At 38.0% G+C, this 6635-nt stretch overlaps 1 pseudogene; it reads left to right on the top strand.

The window, feature by feature from the left end:
• Window positions 1-1927: 1927 nt before the first annotated feature.
• On the top strand, window positions 1928-2327 carry LOC100409083 (small ribosomal subunit protein bS16m pseudogene; annotated as a pseudogene).
• The last annotated feature ends 4308 nt before the right edge of the window (window positions 2328-6635 follow it).

Raw genomic sequence — 6635 nt, 5'->3', positions numbered from 1 at the left:
TGGGTGTATGGCTTAAGCTCAGGCATTTGTGACCAGCCTGGGCAATGTGACAAAACCTTGTCTCTACAGAAAATACAAAAAAAAAAGAAAAAGAAAGAAAATTAGCCAGGCATGTGATATGTGCTATGGTCCCAGCTACTAGGGAGGCTAAGGTGGCAGGATCACTTGAGCCCAGGAAGTTGAGGCTATAGTGAGCCCAGATGTTGCCACTGCACTCCAGCCTGGGCAACAGAGTGAGACCATGTCTCAAAAAAAAAAAAAAGTATCTACTAAAGTGCATAAGTTGCAAAGCCGAGATAATTTATCTGAGGGATATTTCTAAACATGTTCAAGTTATACAGGTGTACTGTAGGGAACTGGACTTGAACAAGGAATAGGAACTCTCTAACTTCTTTCTGACAGCACTTGACATAAACCTCTATAACTAAGATAGTTAAGTAACATTGAAAACAGATCAGTAAGTAAGGGGGAAAAAACAAATATTCCTTCGAATAGTTGGTTATAACATCTAAGGTCATTCTATTGATCCAGACTTGCTTATGAAAACTTACTTCAAGTTTATATTAATATGATCATTTAAAATATCTAAATTAATTCTCACCTAGATTAAATTTGTGAGGTCTACACAGGTTTGCAGCCTTGGAGCCAGAGACAATATTATGGAGCATAGGTGTGTAGTAGGCTATACCATCTAGATTTGTGTAAGTACACTCTATGAAGTTCACACAATGATGAAATCACCTAACGACACATTCTCAGAATGCATTCTCCTTGTTAAATGACACATAAGTATTTGAAATTGTCTAAGTGATTAGGTCTTCATTGTTCTCATACACAAAAAAATCAAGAGGCATATAAATATGTGAGATGATGGATAGGTTAGTTAGCTTGTTTGAAGGAATCATCTCACAATATATACATCTATTGAAACATCACATTAATTCCATTAAATATATACAATGTTTATGTGTTAACTATACCTCAAAAGCTTGGGAGAAAAAAGTAAATATAATTATTGTTGACTTGGAGGAGGAAGCACTGACCATTTGTCTCTGAGCCTGGAACTTAAACCTCTGAGATTCTGAGGTGTCTAAGGTCACTGAAGCCAATTCCTTAAGAAATAAAAAAAACTATAAACTGGATTTAGCTGCTGCTACAGGAAGGCACTCTGAGAAGCATCACTGGGGTAATGCTCAAAGGAACTAGCATAAGAAAGAAATTCCATAGAAAGCCCACAGGGAACAAACAGGAAGAAGCAAATGCCTCCTTCTTATACCAAACTTGCAGTATCCCGTTATTGCTGCCTGTTAGCAAATCCTAATATGGAACCAGCTGGCAAAGCAGAAACATGGTTTTCAAACACCCATTCAGCTGGGTTTGAAGTTGAGATGCAATTATTGACACAGTAGGTTTAATAGCAGGTTAAACTGAGCTAAAGAGAGAATTCATTAATTGGAAGACAAGACAGAAAAAAAAATATCTAAACTGAAGCCATAGAGTAAAAGGAGAGATAATACATAGCATAAATTTGAAGATCTAACACACTTAACTGAAATCCCAGCAAGGAGAAAGAGAACATGACTGAAGCAATATTTTAATAAATAATGACTAAAAACTTTCCAAAATCGACAAAGGACATTGAGACACAGATTCAAAAAGTGCTACAAACCTAAGCCTGGCAAACATTAAGAAAAACACACCTATGAACATCATAGTGAAATGGAAAATCAATGACAAAGAAAAAAGTCTGAGGGTCAAGTAGACTATCTGCTTCTGGAGCCAAGGCTTTCCAGTTTGGGTAGCCAGGTGGTGTGGCCCAGTGTCCACCTGCAGCTGCTTTTTGTGTCAGTCCTCTGCCCTGTCAAGGTCATAGAGCTGGTTTGTGTTGGTAACGAGATGCTCTGAGGAGCCACATGCCAGCTGCATCATGGTCCACCTCACTACTCTCCTCTACAACGTCTACCATGGGGGCCACTTAACCATTTGCTTTGCCCTGGGCAGCTGCATCAACAGGCTCTTTTACAGCATTGTGGCTGCTCACAGCAAGTGTCCCAAGGATGGCCCTTTGGTAGAGCAGCTGGATTCCTAAAATCCATTTTCCAACAATTATGGAGAAAATCATGTTGCCCTCAAACTGGACAGGATCCAGCATTGGATTGGCTGTGCAATCCACCTCTGCTAAGCCTATGGAAATTCTTCTGAGTCTTGCTGGCTTTTTCCATCTGCAGCCTATGATGATCACAAATGCTGAGAGACTGTGAAGGAAATGGGCATGTGAAGTCCTCTTAGCTTCTCAGAAAACAGATGCAGTGGCTACAGAAACATAAGTGAGCTGACTTCAGTGGGCACAGCCATGGGAACAAGGTCATGGTCCCCTTAAAACACTGTGCAGAGATCTTAGTTTTATTAGACTTGGAGGCTAATACATGGAGTAACCTGAGTCACCCTTTTCCTCTGGCCTGGCCTGCAAAGGGCCCATGGAAAGATTTGTTCTCGTGTGACATTGAGCTGGGTCTATGTACTAATTCAGTTTTTCAGACTTTGTCTTGGGAAAGAGAGGACTGGACTTTTTAGTTGGGCTATGGGTCTCTTGGACAACTTTAAAATCTACTGGCTTCCAAGGCTTCCTGCTTCAAAGCCCCCAGCCAGACTGTTCATGGCCCATTCCAGATCTTCATGTGCATCCCACAAGTTCAAAAAACAGTTGCCTTTCTTATTGATTTTGTACTTGGAGATTTATATTGTCTTGTTAACACATATTTGCAAATATACAAAAATAAATTTGTTATGAAAATTGCTTTTGAGCTGGAATAACCTACCTTTTAGGAATGAGAAGCCGAGCTTAAGGGAGTTCAGGATGAATCAAGATTGAACCATTCAAATGGGGCTGCAGTTTCTGTATGTATGATTGGTAGGATCCTTCTGAAAATATTAGAATAGGGAATTATGACACCAAGCCAATTCAACTGTAAACCTTATTCTTGTACTTATCTGTCTTACTGGTAATTTTATGGAGCAGGTTAAGAAAGCTGTTTTATGTTAGGATAAACTGTATACTAATTTTGAAAAAGAAAAAATGTTTGAAGCAACCCAAGAGGGAAAATAAAGATTTTATTTCTGTTTTGTTTCCTTAGAATTAATAGGGGATTCCCATTTGAGTAATTATTACTTCCACTCAGTTGCCTGTGCCTAAAAATGTTCATGATATCTCTCTTTATCTCATTTATATATCCAATTTATCAAAAGTCTTTTTCTGTTTGGCTCTAAAATATATCTCCAGCATATACTTTTTCTATTGTCACCACAACAACCAGCTCTTATACACCATCATCTCTATTTTGTATCAGTGTAATCGTTCCCAAGTGGTTTTGTCTGCTTTTATTCTACGTCCTCCAATCCATTCTTCATATCACACCAGAAAAATCCTTTTTAAATGCTGATATGATCTTGTCACCTTCCTAATGAATACCTATCAGTAGTCTCCAAATGCTTTTAGACAAAAATCAAAATCTTTACCACGTTTTACTAATTCAATCTGATACCTGCCTGCCTCAGCAGGTTCGGCTTGCTCTACTCTTGTCAGCTCTCTACATTCCAGACCTTCTTTGAGAAACACAAATGTAAAGTGCATCTTCCCACTTCAGAACCTTTATACAGCGAGACCAGCTAGCATAGCAGTTAAGAAGAGTATGAGTCCTGAAGTCATACTGGAGTCAGAGTATGCGTCTGGATTTGTACCCATTACCTACAAGTTGTAAGTTGTTTATCTTCTCGGTGCCTCTGTTACTTCATCTGTTAACTGCACATTTTTGAAAATACCTACTTAGTGAGTTATTGTGCAAATTTAAAAATATATACAATTATTCTTGTTTTGTTGTGTTTCACTTTATTGCATGCATTAGTCTGTTTTCACACTGCAATAAAAAAAAATACCCAAGACTGGGTAATTTATAAAGGAAAGAAGTTAAATTGACTCATGGTTCCCTTAGCTGGGGAGGCTGCAGTAAACTTACAACCATGACAGAAGGGGAAACAAACATGTCGTTCTTCACAAGGTGGCAGGAGAGAGGAGTGCAAGAGAAGTGGGAAGAGCCACTTATAAAACCATCAGATCTCATGAAAACTCACTATTTTGAGAAGAGCATGGAGAAAACTGCCCCCATGATTCAATTACTTCCACCTTGGTCTCTCCCTTGACACATGGGGATTATGGGAATTATGGGGAATACAATTCAAGATGAGAATTTTGATGAGGACACAACCAAACTATATAATTGCACTTAGCAGACATGGCATTTTTTACAGGTTGAATGTGTCAACTATGCTTTGAGCAACTCTATTGATGCCATTTTTTCCCAATAGCATGTGCTCCCTTTAGGTCTCTGTGCCACATTTTTGTAGTTTTCACAATAGTTCAAACTTTTGGTTATTTTTATATCTGTTGTGGTGGTCTGTAATAAGTGATCCTTGCTATTACCATTGTAATTGTTTTAGGGCAACACAAACTACTCCCACATAAGATAGCAAATTTAATCAACAAATGTTGTGTGTGTTCTGACTGCTCCACAGACCAGCTGTTCCTTCATCTCTTTCCCTCTCTTGGATCTCCCTATTCCCTGAAACACAACATTAAAATTAGGCCAATTAATTACACTACAGTGGCCTCAAAATGTTTAACTGAAAGAGTCACGCAGCTCTCACTTTAAATCAAACGCTATGAATGATTAGGTTTGGTGAGGAAGTTTATGTTGAAAGCTGAGATAGGCTGAAAGCTAGGCTGCTTGTGCCAAACAGCCAATTTGTGAATGCAAAAGAAAAGTTCTTGAAGAAAATTAAAAGTGCTACTTTAGTGAACATATGAATAATAAGAAAGTGAAACTGCCTGAATAATCATATGGAAAAGTTTTAGTGGTCTGGATAGAAGATGAAATCAACCACAACATTCCGTTAAGTCAAAGCCTAATCCAGAGCAAGGCCCTCATTCTCTTCAAGTCTATGAAGGCTGAGAGAAGTGAAGAAGTTGCAGAAGAAACATTTGAAGATAGCAGAGCTTGGTTCTTAAAGTTTAGCAAGCTTCATAACATAAAAGTGCAGGGTGAAACATCAAGTGCTGTTGGAGAAGCTGCAGCAAGCCATCCAGAAGATCCAGCTAAGATCATTAATGAAGGCAGTTACCCAAAACAACAGACTTTCAATGTAGACAGAACAGTTTTATATTAGAAGAAGATGCCATCTAAGACTCTCATAGCTAAAGAAAAGTCGATGCCTGACTTCAAAGCTTCAAAAGATAGTCTCTCTTGTGAAGGGCTAATACAGCTGATGACTTTTAAGTTGAAGCCAGTGCTCATTCACCAGTCTGAAAATCCTATGGTCTTTCAGAGTGATGCTAAATCTACTCTGCCTGTGCTCTATCAATGGAACAACAAAGCCTGGATAATGGTACATCTGTTTACAGCATGGTTTACTGGATATTTTTAGCACACCATTTAGACCTAATTCTCAGAGAAGTCCTTTCAAAATATTATTACTCATTGACAAAGCATGTGGTCACCCAGGAGCTCTGATGGAGATTTACAAGGAGACTGATTTATTTTCATACCTGCTACCCAACATCTATTCCAGGAGGAATTTTGACTTTCAAGTCTTATTATTTAAAAAATAAGTTTTGTAAGGTTAGAGCTGCCATAGATGGTAATTGGTCTGATGGATCTGGGCAAAGTAAATTGAATAACTTCTGGAAAGGATCCACCAATTTAGGTGCCATTAAGAACCAATTTAGGTGTCCCTTTTTAGAAGGGACATTTTACCTGTGTTTTGGAGAATGAACATGTGTTAATTTGGTGAAGGACATTAAAGACGGAGTGGCAAACAGTCCAGAGAGAGGAAAGAGAATAACTAAGGAATTGCATTGATTGAGCACTTACTATGTACCAAGAACTGTGCTAACCACCCTATGGCACATATGACACATTTTATTTTATTTTAAAATTATTTGTTTATTTATTTTTAAGATGGAGTCACGCTTTGTTGCCCAGGATGGAGAGCAGTGGCATGAACTTGGCTCACTGCAACATCTACCTCCTGGGTTCAAGAGATTCTCCTGCCTCCAACTCCTGACCTCAGATGAAACACCTGCCTTGGCCTCCCAGAGGGCTGGGATTACAGGCGTGAGCCACTGTCCCTCACCTGGCTACTAATTTCTGATACATTGATTCTAAAGTTCATCAAATGATAGATAAGAATATACAGACTTTTTCTTAAGTGACTAATTCAAAGGGATTTGCTTTAACCAATATTAAAATATACTTACTAAACTCCAAAGACTTAAACAATATTATGTCATCAACTAGAATCTACAGATAAGTGGCTTGAATGGGACAGCCATAAATTACATATTTCATCTATGGATACAAAAATTTAATATGTAACAAGAAAAGATCAGAAGACTGTAGGAGAAGATGTTATTTAACAAATTATGCTGGAAAAATTGGCTATTTGTGCAAAATCTCAATATGGATTCTCAGCATAATAATGAATTCCAGTATACCAGGGTTAAATGTATTACATAATCAAACCACAAGAAATCCAGATTATATGCTGATTTAAATATATAAATAGCACATATACTAAGATTG

Source organism: Callithrix jacchus, chromosome 16 (genome assembly GCF_049354715.1).
Source record: "Callithrix jacchus isolate 240 chromosome 16, calJac240_pri, whole genome shotgun sequence".
Classification (NCBI taxonomy): Eukaryota; Metazoa; Chordata; class Mammalia; order Primates; family Cebidae; genus Callithrix; species Callithrix jacchus.
Note: the sequence above shows the minus strand (reverse complement) of the source record. Positions and strands in the feature narration are given on the sequence as shown.